At 41.2% G+C, this 25158-nt stretch overlaps 1 long non-coding RNA gene across 1 annotated transcript in view; it reads left to right on the top strand.

The window, feature by feature from the left end:
* The window catches only part of LOC113460848 (uncharacterized), a 167067-nt gene that overhangs the window by 118957 nt on the left and 22952 nt on the right, over positions 1 to 25158 (top strand). The window contains exon 5 of the long non-coding RNA XR_012579911.1: positions 1816 to 1890. This is a non-coding gene — a long non-coding RNA (uncharacterized LOC113460848). The remainder of the gene's footprint in view (positions 1 to 1815; positions 1891 to 25158) is intronic.

The raw sequence follows: 25158 nt of genomic DNA, 5'->3' as shown, positions 1-25158 counted from the left end.
GTACCAAATCTATACAAAAAATTCTGCAGTTCTGGTTATCACTAATAGTGTTTTCACCAGAGCCTGAAAATTAATTGTGCTGTTTTCAGGAATGAACCAGCGCTTCAACTCTCCTGGAGGCCCTTCTGAAGAATTCAGCCCCAGTACTGTTTGGGGGGCTGAATTTTGGTTTGGGTTTTGCAGAATGGGTGACTAAAGACATAAATCTAAAATTAGGGTCAGATAAGTGAGTTCACTATGAAGGTAGTTCACAAAGTTATCTGCATCTGACAAAGAGTTATGTACAGTCTTGATTACTTCAGTTACGCCATGTATGGGTACAGAAATCTGGTTTTGCAATACTAAGCATAAGGACCAGAGGGTTCAATAAAACTTTCTTCAAGAGCAGTTTTTGAAGGACACAGGTAAGCCTGTTAGTTTCTTGCTTGCACTGAGGTCTTCAGTGGTCTAAGTAAATATTTTTCTTCCTTTCTAGGGATAGGACTTAATTTTTTGTTTTGGGTTTTTTTGTTGGTTTTTTTTTTGGTGGAGTTTTTTTGTTTGTTTGTTTTGTTTTATTTTTGATTTCTTTTTTGTAATCAACTGCTTGCTTAACGTCAATCAATTAATTAATTAAAAAAGCACACAATAAATAAGCCCACACAAACAACAGAATATGTAAAGGGAACAATTCTTCTGGGAGACACCTTTAACATTTTCCATAGTCTGACCATCTACACAGTGAATAGGCATAGTACACAAGTAAATATTTTTTATTAATGCTGAACAAAATCGATGTCTAACATCAAAGCATTTATTTCTTTGCAAGGGCTAGCCATACACCAGAACTGTACTTTGTGTTTTGATTGACGACAAATTCTACAACAAATAGCTTAATAACACAATAAAATTGATTGCACAACTAAAATAATGCCAAAAGTTTATTCTATAGCTTGCAAATTAAGTTAATCAGAATCTTCTGTGGACTTCAGGTGGGGCTCCGAATTTGCTAGAGTTAAAAATCTTCGGGTGGTGGTGTTGGCATTTGGCTACAGTCAAAAGTGGTGCAGAGCACGTGGAGACCAGTGGCAGCAGCTTTACCTTACACGGGGTTGGGGATTTGCCTTTCAGACTAGGATGAAGTGTCTCTTGGAAAAATAAGAGGGAGTATTTATTCCTGTGAACCTTTCTCCGTGTTTAGCCCTGAGATCTGCATGAGAAAATAAGCCTGCTTCCAGTGCTATTGGTAAAAAAATAAGTTATGCACGGTGTCTTGGCTGATGCTTGTATACAGAAGTGCCTTCGTGTGTGACTGTACTATTGGTCCCTGGGCAGCCTCCTTGGAGAGTTGCTTGCATTTAAATGGTCCTAATTTGGCTTTGAAAGTAATATTTCTCTGAGGAGAATGGAGATACGTACTATGTCTTCAGTTGTTTATTTGCTGGCAGTTATTTGCAAGACTAGCTTAGTAAGGAAGTGGAATTCGAGTAGTTTTATTTGGGCAGTAATAACCCGCAGGACTTCTACCAGCTTTCTCTTGTCTTCAAAGTCCTGTGCAAATACAGGCTGATTAATCACACTGATGAGCACCCAATGCTTGTTGGGAAAAAGGCGTCTTGTTCTGTAAGGGGAAAAAGAAAAAACAAGAAAAAACAAGGTAATGAGCCATTAAAAACACAATATACATTTACTCCCCCACTGTCAAAATAGACTGAAGCTTCAAATAACTTGGAGGCACACCCAAATCTGCATACGTTGGTGATTCAAGGAGTTTTGTTCCCTCTCCCGGTGCTTTCAATCTCAGTTAATTTTTCTCATTGTCCTTACATTTCCTAGCATCTGAAAACTTCAAGGACGTAGAGAAAAAAAACCAGCTGAGGAATTCAACTTCTTTTCTACCTGGCTGTTAAGGTAATCACCGCGCTGTTGTTTCGAGTGGAGAGCCAGACGGGCTGGAACAATAGCAGCGTGTACAAACTTTCCCCATTCACCTCAAAGGGACTTCAGTTCTAACACCTCATTAAGATGGTTTAAATGCTAAAGCTGCCGTTTTGTTGTTGATTATCATATCAGAAACCTTCACCTAACGTACTTAATTAGTACAGCTGCAAGCCCTGGCGTGTCTTCATGGAGGAGTAGATTTCAAGCTTAGCTATTTAAAGACTGGAATCGCAAATCAAGTGCTCCTTGAGGCTGGTGATCCACAGCTGGCTTTGTCAATGCTTGTAGTCTTTATCTCTTTTCTGCTTTTCTTTTGTCATTCTTGTTCCATAGACATAATGTTGTTTTAGCCCGTGTTGAATTTGGACCCACATAACACTTATGATTAAGATCACAGGTGAACCCCTGCAAGAGGTACTAGTTGATGTTTTCCTGCAATTCGGTGTGATATATAATTTTGAGGAGTGAATTTCGTCCTCTTTCTTTCCAAAGAATCATTGTAATAGGTACTGCTAACTTCCTCCTCTGCATCTTGTTAGTGCAATTCGAGCTCAGTTAAAATGAGGCTTTATTGGCATGGCAAGCTACCAAGTGTCACCTAAGTGTTAGGGGGAAAAGAATCATGCTGCTCAGAGCATGAACCAATGGCAAGTACTTCGTAATGCAACCATTAAAATAATACAAACATGTCAATATACAACCATCAGTCAGAAAAAGGAGGGGTGATGGAGGAAAAGCCCTGGTTGGTCCCAGCTCTGTGGATTTGCTGAGAACCAACCTGAGGCAGCTCCTCTTGAGTGCTGAACTGTGCCTAGCACTGCTGGGATGTCAGGTGGCTGGGGAAGAGACGTGTTTGAGCAAGGAGAATGCCAGACCTGAAACACCTGTACTGTAGTTTGTGAATTCCCTAAATTGCAGTCAAATGCCATCCGTGTCAATGTGTTACAAATACCTAGCTAAGGCAGTTTAGGAGACTGAAATTCATTAGCTGTCTTTAAATAAGCAGATGGACAGATAAGATCTTTACCACACTCAATTTGCCTGTCCTATAGACACTTTCTTTCTGGATACCCTGATCATCTGCATTTTTACAAACCAGCACGTCTAAGGTAACATCTGGATGCTGTCTGAGAGAAACTATATTCCAGATTTTTACCACAATAGCTTGCTCTTCTGGCCCCTTGCATCCCCAAATGGTTTAGTTTGCATTTAAATATGCATAGCAGGCTACCTCTGGCTGCCAATGGCATTTAACTGAAATTCAAACAAAACTCCTCTAGCTCAGAGAGTCCCTGCACTTCTCATCGCTGAAGAAAGGATGGATGTTTTGAGATGCTTTGCTGCCACTGTTGGAGGAGAATGGGTGGGCTCCGTGGACTTATGTTTGAGCAAGACCATTCTTAGACTTTGTGTCACAGTGGCAGGCACAGGTGAGCAGTCATTTCCTGCTGCGACTGGGTTCATTCACGTTTGCTTAATCCCAGTTTGACCGTGCCAGTCCTGCCTAGGCTGCAGCTTGAAACAATGCTTTAGCACAGCTTCTTGGGGTTGTGCTCCAGCAGAAGGTTCTCCCCATCTACAAGAACTGCGGCCACCTGTTGTTAGCTCTGGCCAGTTTATCTAGTGTAAACAGAAAGTAATTCTATTCAATCTAATTGTCAGCTTGTCTGTTGCCTTTGCTAACAAACAAAATGGTGTCAGTTACCAAGAACATTTTTTAGGGGGGGAAGTGGAAGGGGGAGGAATGAAGCAGATTTATGAGGTTCTATACAGGGATCAGTAATCCGTCTGACACTGTACACAACCAGAGCTTGAAATACAAATGATCTTGTATGTAGCTGCTTTCTTACAGTGGAAGACTTCTTAGTGACTAGGTTATCTCATCTTTCTCTTCCCACAGGGACCATGTCAACCAAACCCAAAAGAAATAAGCTAGGTGTTGTCATGGTCTTACAGTGATCTTTTCCATTTTTCTGCCTCACAATGACAGTCTCTGCGCTGGAGTTTAAGCAATGAAGCACACATGATTGATTTCACATGGCTGTGAAAGCTTGTAGCATGTGACACTGACATGACTCTCCTTTGAATTGAGTCATGTGGTGGCTGCAGTGCTGAAACAAACTCTGCTGAACTTTTTATTTTCCTCCTTGAAAATGTTCCTTCAAGCTCCCCCTTATCTACATTCTAGTTTTCTCTGCACTGTATTTTTACCTACTGGACTTGAGAAGTAAAAGAGTTCAGTGGAAGAAGCTTACTGCAATCATAAAGCAAATTCAGAAAAGGCCAAACAAACCAAGAAATTTGGTTTGTTTGCTCATCTGTTGTCATACATGTGTTCATCTATGACAGCAGTTGTTGAGGAATAACCAGGAGGATTTTTCTTAAGACTGTATATGTTTTCACTTCAACTGCCACTTATTGTGAAAGAGAGTTAAAAAGGAATGAGCCCATTGAGATAAGAGTTTCATCATTAATTTTTCTAGGACAGACCCAAAGCATGGTAAAACCTTGCTTAGGCTCATTCCTAGCCATTAACACATTAGGAACAAATTTCTCGTCCTAGTTGGGGACCATCTGTGTGAGTAATACCTTGTTTGACTAGAAGTGGTCCTTGCGTGACTCAGTATTCAGCAGTATGACTAAGAGTTAGAGTCAGGTCCCCAAACACTGAGGAAAGAATTTAGTATTCTTTACATGTCAGTTGCCTGCAGAACCATCGTTGAATTAAAAATCAACTCCCGCAACAAGAAGAGTTTCCACTGTGTAGGTGATTTTTAAGGAATTGCTTCTCTCATGGGGAGTTGCCATTTCCCCATGCACTAACATATGGTTTTCTAATCTGAGAAGAAAAGCTGCTCCAGAAAGATTCAGACTACCACATTAGTTTATAACCTAAGAACAAAGCAGGAAGTAGAGACCCGCATAAAGCATAGAAAAGGGATTTAAGGTACATCTTTTATGGGATAGAATGTAATTAAGTAGTAGTTTCTTGTATAGTAAGGAGTAAGGTAAGGAGTAAATCAAGGGAGGAGAAAGATCTTTACATCTCACATATTTTAAGTAATGGTTTCTTGTAAAAGAGAGGAGAGGACTAAATTTACAAAGAAACAAAAGAGAAACTAGAGTGAGCAACAAGATGGGGAGGAAGGAGAGCTTTGTGGTTGTAACACTCAACAAGGACCAGCTCAGTAGATTTGGGTTCACTTTCTTGGTCTCCCAGAGGTTTCTCATCTTTGAGCAAATCACATCTTTGTACTTCAGTTCTCTCTGTGTGAAACAGTGGAACACTTCGTTTTGGCTGAAATCTCTCCTGGACTGGGCTTCTTCACCTATATGTACCTGTTACACATAGCTGTTATTGTACAAATAATAACATCCTTAAAGAGTTTTGATGAACCTGGCACAAGCTTTTGTAGAATTCTTATAATATACTGGCTTTTGATAATCCAGTTACAACCCGATGGTGTCATTTTTCCCAAGCCTTCAGTACAAAGTCTCTCATGAAAGTGAAGAACTTCTACAGAAGCAGATAAGGAAATACAGGAGGAAGCACAATTACAAAGACATCAGCAAATATATCCAGTTTTTGGAAGGTAGGAGTAATTTATTCTTCTCCTGTACCTGTTGGAGTAGTTTTTCTAAGTACCAATCAAGTCTTATCATTATAAGAGCTGCAGCTTAGCCTTATGACACCTGTCAAGGTATAGAAAGGGAAAGCAACACCTTTCCTTAGTGAACAGCTAGAACTGAAGCACGGGCTGACTTCAAACTCAGATTGCTGGGAATTTAGCAAAAAGCCCAGGAATAAGCTTAACTCTCATCAGTCTGTGCATTACTTTACTCCATAGAAGTTTACTTCAGCTCACCTAACTTTAGATGAAAAAAAACAGATGCAGTAGAAAATCCCAGTGAATGGTGGAAGAAGTAACTTACACTAACATCTAAATCACCATCGTCTAAATGAAACATCTGTTTTTCCACTGAATATGCAAAGAACCTCAATGGGATGTTCAAAATTATGTAAGTAATTTGCTATACCATTTAAATTTTGTTGTATAATTCTTTCTTCCTCAGAAACAATCTTTGCTACAGAGCAGTGGTGTTCATTGCCACAATTTTGACTTAGACATTGATGGTATTAATTCTCTTTTGATAATTGAAATAGATGTTATAATTACATAATTTGTCAAATCCCAGCCAGGAGATATTCTGAACTCAGGACAGTGAGGGAAAGTGAAGGAAAAGACCTTGAAACACTTGATTTTTTCCCCCTATGAATCCTAAAATACTCTCTTATGTAAGCTGGAAATTTTAAACATGTTGCTGATTGTGTGAAACTGCTTTAAAATTCATTAATCATTAACAAAAATAGGGTGGCAGGAAAAACGTAAGAGTGAGAGAGACAAGAGTTGACCTGATGTTACCAATATCAGGGGAAAAAACCCCAGAAATTTAGGTGTGTGCCATGCCCTGTCTCTCACATCCACTGTGTTCTATAGACCTGTCTTGGTTTTAGGGTAGTCTAGTGTTGATAATTCCCATTTTCTGTTTATTTATTTGTTTTTCTTACAATTATTTATCTAAGCTGCAGTACCCCTGCTATCAGAAGCATTTACTTTCATTTTCACTTCTTGGCATTTTGAACTAGGCATTTAAAGTGTCTGAATCACTACAGGTACATGTGGATTGCTTTCAGTAGTATGTAGCTGCTCCATTAAAAGAAGAAAAAAAAAAAGGTGCTAGAGCTTTGTATCTTGGTGTATCCCTTGATGTAGTTTTTCATCTTCCACCGGTTTTACTGTTGTTGATATACCTATGCAAAATATAAGAAATGAGCTCACTGTGGAAATAATGGCATTAAATAGAAAAGCTTCTTGTAAATGGAGAAAATTCCTGATAAGGGAGACCTGAAATATTTTGCTTCTTGAAACAGAAAACTGATTATATTAAAAAAAAAAAAAAAAAAAAGGTAAGGAAAAGCAGAAACCAAAAGCTGTGGGGAGGAAGAGCAATGAAAATTGGGCAGCACTCTATATACTTACATGCATAATATGTAACTTTAGGTGTTAGTAAAGACAAGAGTTAATAAAACAGCACAACTCCCTTTTATTTTTAGAGAATTTTTATATTTTAGAGAATTTTATGCTTTATTAAACATAGATTTTTCTAATAAATGCTGATGATTAAAGCAGTAGCCAGTAAGACAGCACATTCATCTCTATATTGATACTACAAAACAAGAGGCAACCTAAAACATTTTAGTTCAATTACTTTTTGGCTACCCTCAATCCCTTCAGGCAACAGCACTTTCTGCAGCCTGTTTGTGTTTCAGCACAGCCTGGCCTTTGAATGCATTTCTGATAGTGCATCTCTTAGTGCGTCTCTAACACGATGCATTTATTGCTACTTCTAACTGAAAACCCTTCTCCAGATTCTATATAATGTTTATAAACAACATGCCTTTCATTTCTTTAATAACCAATCTCCCAGTTGTCCCAAGTGTAGCTTCATAGCGCAGCTAACCATGTGCAGCTGTGACCTTGCTGTGGGCACTGAACTCAGTGCTGCTTATGTTGGAATAGTCACACATAAAAAACCCAGACAAACAAGTTGCTCTTCCTTGGTATTGTTTGCTCCTGTGGGGCTTATCCCATGTTTCCCAGCCCTACAGGAATGTGGTCTGCTCTGGGAGGCTGTGCCACCAAACTGGTGTAAAACATGCCTGGTGTTGACCCAAGGAGAAAGTCATGGACAGGTGCTGGAGAACTGCGGGCATGCCAGTGGGCTGGCAGGCAGTTTTACTGCAAAGTGAGCAGGTTGTTAACTTGAGTGAGAAAAATGAAAGCAAACTTTAAGTTCTTCAGTGGCATTGTTAGCTGAAAACTCCAAAAACATAGCTAAGATCAGGTCACAGGTTTCTGTGTGTTGATGGGGCTGCATGGGGGACAACTGTGTAACACTGGACTCATTTAACTCTGCAACTAAAACATGTAAATAGTGGCCAGCAAAACTCCTGAATTGTGATCTTAAAGCATTTTCTGTCCGTCAGAACACTACCACAACAAAACCAGCAAATCCACACGGCTATACTAAAGACATGAGGAAGATATACGGGGAAACAAAATTACTCTACAAGCCCTGCCACACGAGGCTAGAGAAGCCACATTGTTCTAGAGAAAACACTGCGTCAATGCTTTGCTTAATTTAAGAGACAAAAGACCAGACGAAAACCTTTGCACTCTGGATCATGTAATCCAATGCTTTGCATTCTCTGTTGCTAAAGTTGATTTATCTTGGTTTATGTCTAAACATGTTTCTGATACAGTTTCTCTAACAAGCATGAAACTGATTTCAGGGGTTTTTTTGAGAACTGTGTTAATCAAAGGCTATTAATGAGTCTGAGTTTGTTAGACTCTGATTCCAAAGGACAATAAATCCAGTCACAGGGCTCCTAGTACAAGTGTTGTACTCATTCTGCAAGGTTTAATTTTTTTCAAAGAAGTGGTGAAGGTAACTTCATCCTGGCAGGCTCTACACGTCGTGTTGTGAGGAATCTTACAGCAATGTACCTTATATCTTGTCATCCTTTGAATTTGAATGGAGTAATGATATGGATATGTACAACTGATGAGGACTAGTTGGTGATTTTTAAGACCACACTATATTATGGACTTATTATTTCATTTGTTCATATCTTGTATGTCACAACATGTTGTTTATGTGCCAATATCAAAGGTTTGTATTCAGTGGGAACTATTCTGGTTTAAGCCAAGATATGAATTTTAACAGATGCAGTTAAAAACATTGGAATTACATAGATCCTGCCTTAAGGACAGGATATTTTAGATTGATAGAAAATTATTAGAAGCAAATTGTCTCCAAATACAGCATAAGCATACCCCCCCACTAGAATATTGTACAGCATTCTTCTGCCTGCATGGAGATAATGCAAAGGAGGCTGGAGAAAGAACCGTCCAGTGAAGCACTTGTAAATCAATTCTTTAACACAAGAAAAATCAAGAGCTACTTTGTTGTCATGTGTATAAGTCTTTAACCTAATAAGCAAATAAAAAGATTCAGTGACTGAAAAGGAAAGCTAAGTAAATTAATGCTAGAAACAAGATGTGCTGCTGTGTTGGTTAAATTGGGAGGAAAATAAATGATTGGTGGAAAACACTGGCAGCAGTTGTAGAATTTCATCTTCTTGGTGTTTTTATAACAAGGCAAGATGTTTCTTTAGAAGGTTTGTTTAATCAATAAGTATTCCTGGGATCAATTTGGGTGCAACTCAGCGAAACTGTGAGTAATATATATAAATATTATATAGCATCTTGTCAGCTGGATGAATAACCTCATACTAACTTTTGCATAGTATGGGACTATGTGCAGACAGGGTTTTAGCCAGTTTGGTTGCATTGCTGTGAAAAGACCTCATGACATTTCATTGCTGTGAAAAGACCTCATGACATACTTCAGTGAGGGATTTGACCCATGTTCCTCTGCAGTTCTGCCACAACTGAATCCAAATTCTTATCTACAGCATGGAAACTTAAACTGCTGGATCAACTCTGGCTGGCAAGAGATATTTAGTATGGTCCTGTTTGTGTAGCTGTGACTGTTTGAAGACCCTGTGAATAGTAGAGTAAAAGTGGGAATCAACACCAATCTATTTGATTGACAGATGTATCACGACTTGCTGTGACAGTGTACAGGCCCATTCCTGTTCATTTTTCTCTCAGTGATGCCTTCTGCTTTGACAGGAACATGCCATTATAACCTGGGCCATCCCAGTGTACACAGCCTATGTGGAACTGCATCCCCATAGGCACTGTATTGGCCAGGATACTGAGTGTGCCCCACCTCTGGCCTGAGCCATACAGACAGATTAGGGCCTATAGTTTGTCTCTGGGACAGAAATATTTTGACTTCATCTGCATCAAGTTCTTACCCACTATGTTGGTGTATTGATCAACACAAAATGTTGTATAATGAGAAACAAGGGTCAGATGTTTGAGCTCAGCAGTGAAAAGGGGGCAAATATTGTTTCCAGGGAGTAGCTCAAAATAGAAGTGAGACTATGCTGCTTATCTTGGCTGTGTCACTGCCCACTGCTGTGCCTTGAGCTGCTGAAGGTACAGGTCCTTAATGCAAGCTGAGGACTTCTCTTCATCGCTTCTCAATCGCCTTATTCTTTGTGTTCCATACAAGACAAAGTGAGCATTATTCTTATTTTATGATACTTCTTGTGCCTTGACAAAGCAAACTCCTGGAAAAGGCCATGGAGAGAGGAAATTACAATAATCGTGCCTGGAGAAGACAAAAGTGTGAATAAGACTTTCAGCAGAAGTGTGACTGAGACAGTGTTGAATATAGGGCAATATAGTGGAACTGTTAATAAGCAGATTTACAAAGACAGAAAATGTGAGAAACAAAGGTAAGCTCAGGATCAAAAAGAGCAGATGGATTTCTTTCTTCAGACACAAAATGGCATCAAGTTCTTAAAATTGCCAACACACAAGTTAATGACTTTTCCACAGTGGCCACCACTAAAGTGAAATGGAAAAGATAAGTGAGATTAATAATAAGATTGATCCTTGCAACAAGGCAAGCAGAATCTTCTTAACTTAATATACAGTTAATAGATGCATACCTGTATGTAATAGATATTAACAGAGACTTGTGAGCAATGAGAGAGTAGAAAGTTTCACTAACCCAGCAGAGGACCTCCATGGAGAGTTTGGTGTCCTGAGACAAGAGGCATTTTCTAAAAGCTTCCTGCTTGGCTCTGTCTCCTGGATTTTAAAACATCATTGTATTTTCTGATCACTTTGCACTGCTTCAGGTCACAGTGAAGCTGCTGTAGTATGTAGTGGTGCTGGCAAGGGCAGCCTGCACCTTCAGCAGCAGAAACATCAAATCCCTGTGCTTGGAATAATGCCAGGATGGCTTGGTGTATTGGAGGCAGTTGCCTGCATAAGGTCCCAATGCAACGAGTACAGCATTTTTTCTGTAGGATCAGTTTCTCAGTTTCATGGTCTTGCCTTAGAAACAGTGTGTTGGCTCAGGTGGTTGAGGAAAGTTATGGAGCAGTATTTCTGAGTTTCTAGTCTTTGCTGAAGCAATTGCTTCTCCCAACCTCCTTACATTTCTAGTGGATGTTCGTTATAAGGCCTTTGATGTGGTCCCCTAAAACATCCTTCTCTCTAAATTGGAGAGAGATGGTGGGTGGACTGTTTTGTGCGCAAGGAATTGGTTGGATTGTCTCATCCAGTGGGCAATAGTCAACATCTCAGTGTCCAGATGGAGATGAGTGGGTCCAAATGTTGTCCCTCTGGGGTCTGTACTGGAACCAGTGTGGTTCAATATCTTCATCAATGACACAGACAACAGTGGGATCAAGTGCTCCCTCAACAAGCTGGCCCACAGCATCAAGGTGAGTGGTGCTTTTGACATGCCTGAGGGGCAGAGTGCCTTCCAGAGGGACTTGAAAAAGAATGAGAAGCAGGCCTATGTGAATCTTACAAGGTTCAAGGCTGAATGCAGGATCCTGCACCTAGGTCAAGGCAGGCTCTGGTATCAACACAGGCTGGAGAATGAACACATTGAGAGCAGCCCTGCTGAGGACTTGGGGGATGAAGAGCTGGATATGATCCAGCTGTGTGTGCTCGCAGCTGAGAAGGCCAACCATATCCTTTACTGTATTTAAAGCAGCATGGCCAGCAGGGCAAGGGAGAGGATTCTGCCTCTCCACTTGAGTGAGATCCCACCTGAAACACTGCATCCAGCTCTGGGGCCCCCAACATAAGGACATGGACCTGCTGAAGTGAGTCCACAAAGATGATCAGAGGGCTGGAACACCTCTGCTATGAAGACAACTTGACAGAGTCAGGGCTGTTCAGCCTGGAGAAGAGAAGGCTCCAGGGAGACCTCAGTCCAGACTACCAGTACTTAAACAAGACCATTAAGAAAGATGGGGAGAAAAACTTTTTATCTGGACCTGTTGTAATAAGACAAGGCACAACGGTTTTAAACTAAAAGAGTGTCAATTCAGACTAAATATTAGGAAGAAGTTTTTTTATGGTGAGAGCAGTGAAACACTGGAACAGGTTGCCTGGAGAGATGGTGGATGCCGCATCCCTGGAGGCTTCCAAGGCCTGGTAGCATGGGCCTCTCAGTAACCTTATCTAGCTGAAGATACTCCAGCTCATTGCCAGATTATTGGAATTGGTGACCTGTAAGGTCCCTTTCAATCTGAACTATTCTGTGTTTCTGCATCTAACCAGGAATATCTGACTTTTTTCATCCAACAGCCATGCTACCCAGTATATTCAGGCCAACCAAAGCTGATGTGTAGCTAGTTTAATAGACCAAAGTGGTGCTTAGGATCTGGCTTACAAGGGAATCAGATGGCTCAGAAAACAGTGGTGTGTTATGGACTATTGCAAACAAAACCAGCCCTGGCTACCTAAGCTGCCCAATATCTGTCATTGTTCTCAGAGAGGGATCTGTTCCCCAAGGGTCCTTTTAACTGTGGTCATGGTTTGGCTATTAAATTGCACTAATTGGTTAGGACATGAAACACTCCTGGGATACCCCAGATTTCCTTTAGCAGGGGGATTGAATGTGGAAAAAATTCAGAAGACAGTCATTACAAAATTAAATTGTATGTGATATTGGAGATTGCTTTTACTCTCTGAGTTTCACCTGTCAAGATTGGGAGTTTGACAGTCACATTTTCCTATGTTTAATACGTTTTTCTCTCCCCTGTGTGAAGCCACATGAATGGTGGGCAAAGCCGACAGAGCAGCCGGGGTGGGAGAACTTGAATTTGTCGGTACACAAAGCACTGCCAGATGCAGGCACAAATGGGAACCTTGCTTCTAACAATCCCCCCTGCTGAGGCTTATATTCTGTATTGCCTTTTCTTGCCATGAATACAGAGTTGTGTGATAGAAAGTGAGCTTTAGGTTTTCACAGCACTTTTTTTTTAAGTGGCTTGGGTGGAGATCACAGAGGAAGTATGTGACCCCCCTCAACATTGATACCACAAAGTATCAACAAAGATAAAACCTGAAAAGGGCTGTGCCATGCTTCCCCAAGATTCTCATACAGAACAAGACTTTCAAATTTAGAAAAGGGACTTTCAGCTTGGAAAGTGATGAATGAGGAGCATTGCTCCACCACAGCCCTTTCCACCCCCATATCTACCCAAGCAAGGAGACAGGCAGTTCTTGAGGTCCCAGAGATGTAGTATACCAGAGGAAGAGTGAGTGAATTGTGGTTGGACAGAGTAAGAATGAGACAAACCTACAAGGATGTTGTACAAATTATGTTTGCCTTTGAGTTTAATCATAATGCTAGAACCTGTAGAGGACTAATTCAAAGAAACATTTGCTTTTAAAAGAGGCAAAGAAAGATCAGTACCTTGCTGGGTCAGTGCAAGGTGGACAGCACCATTTCCCACAGATACCCCTCAAAATGTCATTTGAGACCCAACTCTATACCTACCCAAACTAGAGATATTTTTCAGTATCCTTGCTGCAGGCTCCTGATTTTGGGGGCAGAAGGGACCTGTAGTGCTATTGGAAGTCTTCCAAGCTGCAGCATTCCCACAGGTACAGTAAATGTTGGTCTGTGTGGACATATTAAAAACAAATATATAAATATTTTTTTCTGATTCCCTAGGTTGGAGTCTTCCCCTCATGGATTTCTGGCAGCAATCTCTTAGAGTGACTATAACAACAACAAAAATATATATATATTAGCTGTGACAATTACTTGAGAAAAAAATACTTGAAGTGAAGGCAAACTCTAGGCTTGTTCCTGGAGGTCTCCCTTTGGAAGCTTCCTTCCTTACTTGAGCATAAAAACAAGGGCAGTTTGATAACCAAGGCTTTGTAGCTGGTCCTGAATTCATACAAACCCCTGAATGCAAAGCAGCATTGTATTTTCTTGGCATGGTTTATACCTGGACCACTGGCATATCACCTCCCAATTCCTTCTAAATTGTCCTTCATTAGTTTATCAGTTATTTCTGCACTACAGATGTGGGATATGCACCCTGAGCCAACAGGCAAATAAAAATGCTGCTTCCTGTTGAGTTTAGCTCAGCTATGGTAAGTATGACCACAAAAATGTCTGCATTCTACTCTAAAATAGTAACATTGAGTTTCCTATCTAACCCACAGAAGCCAGGAAATTCATAACCTATTCTAGGTTAAGCATAAAAAGGGGATTGTAAAAAAATATTTTAAAAAATAATAAGAAGAAAAAGAAACAGGCACTACAAATACCAGTATCTCAATATCAGGACGGAATTTTAGATACATTTTATTTACAATAATTAAGGAGGGTGGAAGGGAGGAGGAAGCATTCCCAATAGCTGTCCCTGGAAGCTGCAAGATAGTCCCAGGGCTGGATTGGGGCACCCCAGGGGAAGGCTGGGACGGCTTTGCTCACTAAACTCTTAACAAGGCACAGTCAACACTTAGCTCCCACTTCTGTCTGTTATTTGTTTGGTTTTGACATTTTGTTGTTACAAGAGCTTAAAGAATTTTTTGTGTCTTTCCAATTCTTTCTGTGGGACTGTTGACAGCCTTTGGTGCATACACATTTCCATTGTTTTCTCTGCTTAAGCACTTAGTCAGATTTGCCCATTTGTTTGTGGGTTTTTCAACTGGCAACAAAAAAGATAATTTTAATATATTTTTTAACATAGGAAAATGTGATGCAAAACCACAAACATTGGGGGGATTCAGGGACAGGTGTAGTGACTAGGAGTGCAGTTAAGTTTTTGAAATGGCCTAGATTTCAGCTGTTTCTCTAAGTATTGCTTTAGAGTATGAACAACAGGGAAGATAGTAATTGCTTTCCACATTCTAATTATAAATAATGAAGAAAATTCAGTAGAGCTGAGCAGGAAAAGTATGATGCAGGAGAGAAGAGGAAAAGAGGCCCTCTCTTTCCAGAAGAGGCGGAGATTTCCATGAGGGTGGTCCTTCCAGCCTTCAGTGCCTCCTCCAGGTTTCACTCGGAGTGCTGAGCTGTCCTTGGACTGATCCTGCATAGACACTGCTGGGCTTGTGTTTTGGGGTGGAACAGTGCCTGGAGACACCTGCCAGTGCTGGTTAGTGTTGGGTGAATGTGAGATGATCTCAGAATAAAACCTACACAAGCTGCCTGATCTAGCTGTGAGAGAGAACTTTGACCTGCATCTCCCTTGGCTTGTGCAGCTGCAGCCCCTACCTGATCTGCCTCCTAGAGAGGAGCAGCTCACCAGTACATGGTCCCCTGCATGGCAGGGGCTCTGAAGAAAATACTCCATAATGGTTTCCTCAGTGGAATATCTTCAGTGGGTGACACTGAGGTCGTAGGAGGTCAAAGAGTATCTTACCCAGAGATTTTTGGCAAATGTGACACCGGGGTTTTGGGACAGTGGCAGAGGCACGCAGCAGAGTGAGAACAGTGACCACTTTATTGTATGAATATGACTGCACTGCCAGGATGACTGAGCCCTGAATTGTTTTGCCTTTGTTTGCTGGTTCTCAGACTGTGCAGAGCTCAGACTGGCCAGGGCATTAAGTCTTTGGAATCTGTGATTTCTTAATTGTTCAGAACTCTCCAAACTGATAATAGTCAGATGAGAACATGGAGAAAATCCATCCCTTTAATACAGGTATTTGCATCTGTTTGGGTGTTGTTGCCTTTGTGAGCATATATTAGGCATAAATAAACTCAACACCTCTAGTAACACACATTTCATTTTATAGCTATTTATCTAGCATGCTAGATAAATATTGTGGGAAAATACAGACATATGCCAAAATGAATGTTCTATTTGGACTTGTACATGCTGAAATAAAACCACATAGACAACCACATCCATTAGCTAAAATGTGCAGAAGAAATTGCCACAGGAGCAACTGATCTCTGTGCAAGAGTGCTGGCTCTGTGCCCACCAGCACACAACGCAAAGAGGGAATAAGCAGCAGAAGTACCAGGGGCGTACACAGTCATACATTCCTCTTTTTAACCTCAGTAACCTCTTTTCTCCCACTCATACCTCCACCCTCACCCTGAACACCCAATGAGTATATGAAAGAAAAACCATATTTGTTAGTTATATGGTTCATGATGACTAATGGAGACTTTGTTGAATAAACCAATGGGGTTTTATTTTTTTTTATTTGTGGTAAAAGTACATTAAAAATTACTCACAAGCTGCAAATGGGGACTGTTTGAACATAATTTGAAATTAAATGTATGTGAATGGGTGAGCCAAAATAATGATGATCACTTGAAATCAGTTTTAATAAGCAGAATTTTAGTCTGAATGGCTGTAAGGTAGGTTATGTTAAATGAGAGCTCAGATATAATGTGGGAGACTAGTTTTGGAATGAGAGTGGGCAGGGAGTGGGACAAATTGGGGGAAAAAGTAATTCAACAAAAAGAACTCTCTTAAAAAAAATCAGTGAAATCATGGACAGAAATATACAGCGCTTTTAGGTGAATTATTCACTTTTGTTTGTGTAAAAGCACCGCACTTTTTCTTTTACATGTTGCTATCTTTTTTCATGTAAATAATAATCAATATTCCTTGGAAAAATGTATAAAAATATGTACATAGTTATGAGAAATTGTTGAAACAGCTTCAGATTTTTTATTTGACTTCCCCTCCTTCCCCACCAAATCTCACATTTTTTTCCCAGTTGGTTTTGACTTTTTGCTATTGATAAATTTGGCAAAATCATCTGTGTGGGCTATTTAATCAGTATGAGTGAATATGGATCTGCTTGATTTGCTTTTAGTCCTCAAAAAAAAAAAAACAACCAAGAACACACACACATAAAAAAATAACCCCAAAAAACAAAACAAAACCAAAAAAAAAAAAAAACCCAAAACCAACCAAGAAGTGTTTTGAGCTTGTCATCAAATAACATGATACAAATCTTAAAATCTTTAATGGAGGTGATACATTCATACGACTTAAGATAATCTGTACAACTGACAACACTTAAAGTCAGCATGCACTGATTGTGATATACAGTCCCTTATCATTTAAGCTGCTCTTTTCCAAATTTAGTTTCATTATCGAAGTACATTGCATTTGTCTCTAAAGCAGTGCTTACATTAATGGGAAGTCATAGAAATGTGAACATTTGCTCCTAGTGCTTCATAATGAAGTGAGAAATTGTCCCTTGTCTGAAGTCTTTACCACAGGGGCCATTAGCTGTGTCTTTTGAACTCCTAAAAATGTTGATTATCTTGTGTACTGACTGAACATTTCAATTTAAAGTCTTTCTTTGGAGGATTTCCTCGTGGTCTGGAAGTGGAAACATTGATGTATGTTGAGAAAAAGTGTTCTCACATTGTTTCCTGCCTCTCTTGCAGCTACAGCTCACAGAGGTCATATGTATTCTCTTCTTTGGCCTTCATGTGTTGCTGAGAAGCTGTGAGAGATTGGGGTAGCCCGCTGAACAAGTGCCCCAGTACTCAGCCAGACCTGCCTTAACTTCCTAATGCCATCAGCCCTGATCATCATATCTTCATAGTTAGGTGAGAGGAGAACAAACGTTTTTCTACTTAGCAAAAAACATTGTGTCCTTCTGCTTCTTTTTTTTTTTTTTTTTTTTTTTTTTTTTTTTTTTAAGGAAATTCTGGCAGGGAAGGGAGGTAGGATGGGGACTGCAAACCTCAGAAACAAGTGCAACCAGAGGAGTTTGCACTGCACTTTTCAGTATTACAGTAGTAAATGTAGTACATTGATTGCACAGACCTAATGGCACACAACTGAAGAGATTTGGTTGTCAAATTGGCTTTGAATAAAAGTGATCTTAGGTTCTTACATACCACTTTGAGGTGTTGGCCTGGGGAGCACAGTGATCAGCTATGTGTTCATCAGCTTTTGAGGCTCCAAGTCACGTTTTCATTTATTCTTCAGATGCTGGGTTGATCTGGAAATAGCATTTCTGGAAACCAGGCAGTGACTTCAAGGCAAGGAAATTGCTGACTCATTTCTGGGTAACTCGTGTTAACCCCTGTGTCACATCCAGCTCCTGGGGGAGGAGGAGGAGGAGGAGGAGGAGGAGGAGGAGGAGATGGTGATGGTGGTGCTGCACGGGCAGGAGCTGACAGTGGAAAGTTGAGATTGCAGCAGGGAGAGGTACTGAACTCTTGGCAAGGAAGCCGCTGGTAGATGCAGCTTTGGCATAGCCAGGGCGGTCTGCAAGCAAGGATGGGCTCCATACGTGCTAGACAAAAGGGATGGCGGGTGGCCAGGGGCTCTGCGAGGCAGCAGCGTGTGCTTGTGTTGGGGGTGAGTGTCCTTGGCACAGAGCTGGAGGGGCCCTGCCATTGTCAGCCTCCTCCTGATTGCTCTGCGGGCCTGGAGGGGGATCTGTTGTGTGTTTTATTTGTCATCTTTTGTTTGCAACTTGAAGCAATCGGCAGAGGGTAATTGCGTTTTGTTTCTGACAGCCCTAACAGAGCATCCTCTGTTGTTTGTCAGGCCTTACTGGCTGTGCGGGTGGGAACCTGCGGAGGGAGGGCAAGACAGCCGCGGATTCCTTTGTGCAGCGCTTCCGCAGTCTGGCAGCGGGCCTGGGCCAGGGGGAGCTGGGGCACTGCCTGACCCCGGCCCTGCAGCCTGCCAAAGCGCTGCTCCGCAACCAGGGCTGGCTCCTTCCCTGAAACCACCTTGCTGGCCGATCATTGGGACTGGCAGGGGGCTGATGAACCCGAGCTGCTGTGGGAGGTGCCGGAGCACCAGAGGATCAGCAGCCCAGCGAGGACGAGGACACTGGTCACCCACCAATGTCACCACTGAACGTATCACACCAGGAAATCATATCTGCAGGAGGTGAAGCTGAGGCCCAGCTCTGGGTCACCTTTCAGGGCTGAGCCTTTGCAGTGGCTCTGCCCATCCCTCTCTTTACAAGCAGACAAGGGACACACTCCTGCTGCCAAGCAACTTTTAGGGAAGAAAGAACCATGGAAAAAGCCAACACTTCCATTAGCCCAAACAGCATGCACTGGCACCCTGGTCCTGCTGCAGGACCACAGCATCCTTCTGCATGGCCCCTGGAGTGCTACAGTCCTGCCTGAATTGTGAGGGGTCCCTAGGTGACCATCCACAGCCAAAAAAGTCCATCTCCTGAACATCTCTTAGCTGTTGACAAGGAAGAGAGCCACCACCCTGCCAGACACAGCGTGGTGGGAAGCTTGTGTGGGATTGCTGTGTGTCACTGCAGACAGCGCCCACTGCAGTTGTGGGGCTGGGGCTGGCTGTATCAATTGACAGAGATCCGTATCTCGGGATCAGGTGGGAAGTGTGCTGACCCACAACAGGGTTGAAATCAGTCATGCCCTGAGAAGTACAAGCCACTTTCCAGTTTGCAAGCAGCAGGGTCCCCTTGGTGGTTTGCACCTCCCTGATTATTTTTAAAAACATTTTGATATGCTGCCAGTTTTAAAGAGAAGTGGTTTCCGTCTGCTGCCTGCCCTTTTTAACATCAGGACTTTCAACATGTTAATGTATAAATGATTTGCATTTTGATTTAATGGCTTTTGTTTTTCCTTTCCTCCACCTTCATTTTGCCTTGCCTGTTTGGCACAGGACAGTTCAGGTTTGTGCCACACACATGGCCCTTGTGGCTTTTGCTCTGCATGGAAGGCATGAGGAGCATTGCTGACTTGCCAGCTGAGGGGGTTCTTGGGCACTGCTTGGTTAATGCAAAGACTGTGCAGGTCTGGTCCTGTCCACATCACCTGGTCACAAAGACAAAAGCTAATTCAGAGAGATCAGGGAGTAACATACCCATCGTCAGCCACACTTGGAATTCCCTTTTGAACTTAAATTTCCTGCCATAGCACTTGCTACTTTTTTCTCTTGTTTATTTTCTTTTTTTTTTTCTTTTTTTTTTCGTTGCTTTTTTTCTGGTCTGCTTATCTCCATCGAATGAAAATCAGCTGTGAAGATCTGAGCTTTGTGGTCTTTCTGTGTCACTGCTGTGTGACACATAAGGCTGACTTGAAGTTTTCTCTATTTTCCCATTGCCTTTTTCTCCATAGAAAGGCTGAGGATGCTCTGGTTTTACTTAAAAACAGATATTACTGTGTCTCTCTCACCTTAAAGGGTATAAACTTGTGCATTTCTAAGAATGTCCCTTCTCTGAAATGCTAATCTAGAATTAAAGCTGCATAAGTATAAAAATAAAGAAATGCTAGATTGCAGACTTTATATTTCAGGTCCCATCCACAGAAATCAGGTCTCTTCTTTCTCCTGTGTCTTCTGTATTAATTTTAGCAATTTTCTAGCTTCAGAGACTAGAAAAATGTAATTTGTATGCAGACAACAATCAGAAGCTTTGCTGCCTTCCTTTATGTGTATATTTTTTAACTTTAAAAACCCCTCAGGCACTTTCTGTGGGTAAAGAGAAGCTGCATCTTTCATAGAGTATATTAAGAAAGTACCTGATCACAACTAACACTAGATTTGTAATTTAACTGTTTATTTTTAGTGGACTAGATAAAAAATTAAAATGTACAGGAAGAATAATAGTAACTGCTGTGATACATGAAATTATATGGTTTTAAAACAATTAGAGTGTATGTGAGACTTCAACTATTATATGCACATTCTGAGATGCATAGGTGGTAATAAAGCAGAAGGGATATGGGGAAAAAACCCCCATATTACTACTGATTATATTATATTTTCACTGATATAAGATAATCTAATTAATTTAAACTTACTTTAAATATCTGTAGAGATTTTTATATTCCTAATTTTGTTGTGGGAAAAGTCTTCTTCTTCTACAGGCCACTTCTGGCGTGGTCTGTATTTAAACTGGACAGAGACAAACCCAGAATCAGTGCTCCAAACTTCTTGAACTTTTGTAGCATTACCTCTATGAGAAAGGGGCAAACTGGCTTTGAAACTTTCAAAACATTGAGGAATATTAAGAATATACTTTGGTTTAGAATCCTGTAGTCTGGCAATGCTGGCAATGGTTTAATTCTATTTCTACATCTGTCTGGATCATGTTTTGAAGTTTCTGGGAGCTGAAAATATTGTAAACCATTTTTTTTCCCTGTGGTTTTGATTCTGTTTAATTGTAGATTAAAAAAAGAAAAAAAAAAGGAAAAAAATCAAACTAACCCCAAACCAAAAATTTTGCAGATTTTCCTCGAGATACAGACTTCATCTTGGCTGAAGTTGGCTTTGTCTTGACTGAAGTTGTTTTGATGTTGCATTTCTGCAACTACTTTTCTGGTTTCACTGCTTTTTGAGTCTCAAAGCTTGTGGGAACAGCTGATTCCTAGCCCCAAGGATGAAGGTTAAATGCCTGTATGGAATTCATTTAAGAGCTGGACTCAGTGATCCTAATGGGTCCCTTTCAAATCAGAATATTCTGTGCTAACTGATTATTTTGTATGCACATTCTAATTTAATGCCTGCTGTATTAGTTCTTGTATCCTTGCAGTCTGTCATCATGTTTCATTTTGCCTGGATGTGCTTTCTGAACACCCTTGTAGCTTTGAGGAGGGGCTGCTGATTGAGGATATACATAGCTCTGAAGAGCTTTTGTAATGCTATTAAAGCTTTGTTTTCTTTTGAGAAAGACTTCACTTTGGTACAAAAGCAACCTGTTCAGACATAATTGAGGAAACTTCTACTAAGTAGCTCAATGAGAAGTCATGGGACCTGGAAGATGGCTTTTGAAATAATGCTTGCTATTGTACAAACCCATCACTGTGCTTGATGACATCAGAAAGAGCTTTATTTTGTAATGGAGCTAAAAGTTTGCAAGGGGAAGGTAGGAATGAGGAAAGGAGAATGGCTGGGACTTACCCAGAGAAGTGAGCAGAGCCCAGTGCAAATTATCTTAAAGAGAAAGGGCTCAAATCTGTCCTTTTGCTTCACCTCTGCTTCATTGCTGGTCTTTTTCATTACTACTCTTTTACCACTCTAAAATTATTACAAGTTGCAGAATCTTCTGTAAAGCAATATACTCCTACTGGTTATTGCTAGGCTGAATAACAAGAGAATAAAAAAGACAAACTTCACTTAAATCTAAGTTCTTAAATTTACTTAAATCTAAGTTCTACACCCACTCATAACCTTTTGACTAATAACATAACTTCTGAAAAATCCTGCTGTGTGCACGTGCCTCCATGCCACCCCACACACATTGCTGGGGTAGTCCAACTTCTGAACTCTCAGCAGGTAATTTTGTCCAGTCTTCAAAAACACTTCAGCTTTTTGCTGACATCTTGATTGGAAGTCAAGTTCAGAAATTAGTCTGGAAAATGTTGAAAGTGATGTAAAATGAGCAAAGTTGTAAGTCAACTGTCCAGTTTCTTCTGAAGGAGCAAGTTAGAGCAGCATTATGCTTACTGCACATTCACTGCCAAGGAAGCAGGATGGACCTCCTCAGTCATAACCTGCAAGTTCTCACCTGTCTTTCTTAAGACTTCTTCCACAAACACATTTTCTTTGTTGCAGTAACTGATCTAGCACAAGAACAGTAAGGTTTCCCCATACCTGCCAGCTACCTTTAGATTAATAGGTGGACGTTAGTTAGATAGACAACATAAGGACATTAATTTGAGGAGATTTCTAATATCTGTTTGAACTAGATCATATTTTTCAGGTGTGTTTGGTTTAAAGCTTAAAGCAGAAAAACTGAGCACATTTTCAATTCATCACTTTTCCTATTGTGAGGTGCAATAATTAAATTCAGGTCTATGCTGAATCATTTTGTCTATTGCCTAGGGGAAAAAAGAAAAGGAAAACACAACACCTAAAATAAAGTATCACCTCTTCACCCTGTTTTTCACTAGTGGCTTCTACCTCCTCAAATAGCATGTGACCATGCAGTCAGTTGAAGTAGGATTTGGGAAATCCAAGGGAGCAGAATCATCTGCTGCAGCAGTAGGATCTGCCTCCACCAGACAATCTGGGGCTGGACTGCAAAACCTCCATTGGCAAGAGATCTGAGGTAGACCCCACACTCTACCCCTAACTCTAAATGGGGGACAGAGGAGAGCACGTGGCCAGAGGAATCTTAAAACTATGATAAATTAGCAAATGAAGAATGCTATTAAAGTGAACATTGGTATCCAGTCCCGTTTACTGGGTATTATCCAAAGGCACCTTCCCTCAGCTGCTAGTCATAGCATGGAGTTGTGCCTTTACAAGCTAAATTAAAGAGCCCTCTACTGCTAAAAATCTACTTGACAAGGTGCTTAATCTGCTGAAGTGTATAGAGGCTAATAAGGTCAATTTGTGTAACTAAAGTAATACTCCTCCCTGCAGAGCTCAGGTCAGATTAAAGGCTGTTGTGGTTTTGTAGTCATACAGTGCATTTATATTGGTATACCTGCACTTGCATGTGACATCTTCCTGATACATCTGTCTGTGACAAACAGGGCTCCTCTCTGGCCTGGTTACCACTTCCAGGTTTAGAACAGGCTTTACAGCAATGAGATGAGACCTGGTTGTATGGACTGTTCTACACATCACATTGAAGGACAGTGACCTGTTGGTGTGGGTGCAGAGGAGGGAGACCAAGTTGATTAGAAGTATGGGGAAGCTCACCTACGAGGAAAGGCTCAGAGAATTGGGTTTGTTCAGCCTGGAGAAGAGAAGGCTTCAGGGTGACCAAATTGCAGCCCTCCAGTATGTGAAGGGAGCCTACAAGAAAAATGGAGAGGGACATGTAGTGACAGGAGAAGGGATGCTTTAAAGTGAAAGAGGGTAGATTTAGACTAGAAGTTAGAAAAATTTCTTTACTGTGAGGATGGTGAGGCACTGGAACATGTGCCCAGAGAAGCTGTGGATGCCCCATCCCTAGGAGTGTCCAAGGCCAGGTTGGATGGAGCTCTGAGCAGCCTGGTGTAGTGAAAGGTGTCCCTGTCCATGGCAGGAACTACATGATCTTTAAGGTCCCTTTCAACCCAGACCCTTGGATGATCCTACAATTCTATGTCACCATCTGTCTCTAGGTGATTTTGCTATCGCATTTTGTTTTCTTTTTCCCTCCATTGCACATCCTTGTAGCAAAATGGCATCAAATGGCAATGAAATAACTTCTATAACTATGAGATAGCATAGCACAAAGTCTCAGGATGCTTTGTTTTTTGTAAAAGCAAACCACACCCAAACTGGCACCATCAGTCCAGACTCTGGGTGTGCTGTGGCCTTATTTCAGTTTGCCAGTGCTGATATACAATGCATTTGCCATTTGTAGTCAGTTAAACTACTCAGGGCCAGGCTGTTGCCCCTCTTGTGCTTTAAGTTATGCCACTGGAGTTTAAAAGCCACGTTTATGACAAAATAGCTTAAACCAGCGCTCTTGTGGTGATTTACATTATAAATCTGCTGCCTCTGAAACTTAATGGTTGGTACCCTCACCTGAGGCAAAATAAAGGGAAACCTGTCACCTGCCACCATGGCTGCTTAAGGCAAAGAGTTTAACTTAAAGCAGGAATAAAAGCAAAACACATTCCCAGTAATGTCTCCCAGGAGCTGTGTCTGTACCTATTGAGGCTCAAGGGCTGCTGCTGTCAGGTGGAGACCAAGGAAAGCAGCTGAGACAGAGCTCCCAGGCTGCCTCATGTCTGCTAGGGGCTGTCAGACTGCTTTAGCTCTGTTAGTAACACATTATAGTTTAAAGCTTCTCGCTTGTGCCTTTTAAATGTCATATCTGAAATCCTCTGCCCACTCACTGGAAGCAATCTCAGTGGCTTCAATAGACAATAGTGATGCCAAATTTCGAGGTGACCATATGTTATCTCTGTATCTGCACTTCTGTCTTTGCTGCTGTTTGTCAGTGCCTGTATACAGATATGAAGGGCAGTGCCTGACTGCAGTATTTCACAAGGACACATGAAAACAGTTAAATCCTTCTCAAAAATTATTTCTCCTTTTATCCAAGAGGATGCAAGAATTACAGACAAAGGTAAATCCATAGAAATGCAGGTTAATACCCAGTTCCTAAAAATGTGACTAGCTTCATTCAATATGGCTAGCTTCAGTCAAAATGTGGTGTGGATGACAGAGCTGTGTGCAGGCTGTATCTGATGGATGTGAACCACACTGTGCAGGGCAGGAGGGGGACATGGGAGCGAATCCAAAGGAAGCCTCTTGATGTTGCTCACCAACCTGGTATGTGTCCTGGATGGTGTCTGCCTTCACATTCCTCTTCCGTCTCTTTTCCATGAGAGGATAAACTG

Source organism: Zonotrichia albicollis, chromosome 1, assembly GCF_047830755.1.
Source record: "Zonotrichia albicollis isolate bZonAlb1 chromosome 1, bZonAlb1.hap1, whole genome shotgun sequence".
Lineage (NCBI taxonomy): Eukaryota > Metazoa > Chordata > Aves > Passeriformes > Passerellidae > Zonotrichia > Zonotrichia albicollis.
This window is presented reverse-complemented; position numbering and strand designations above follow the sequence as displayed.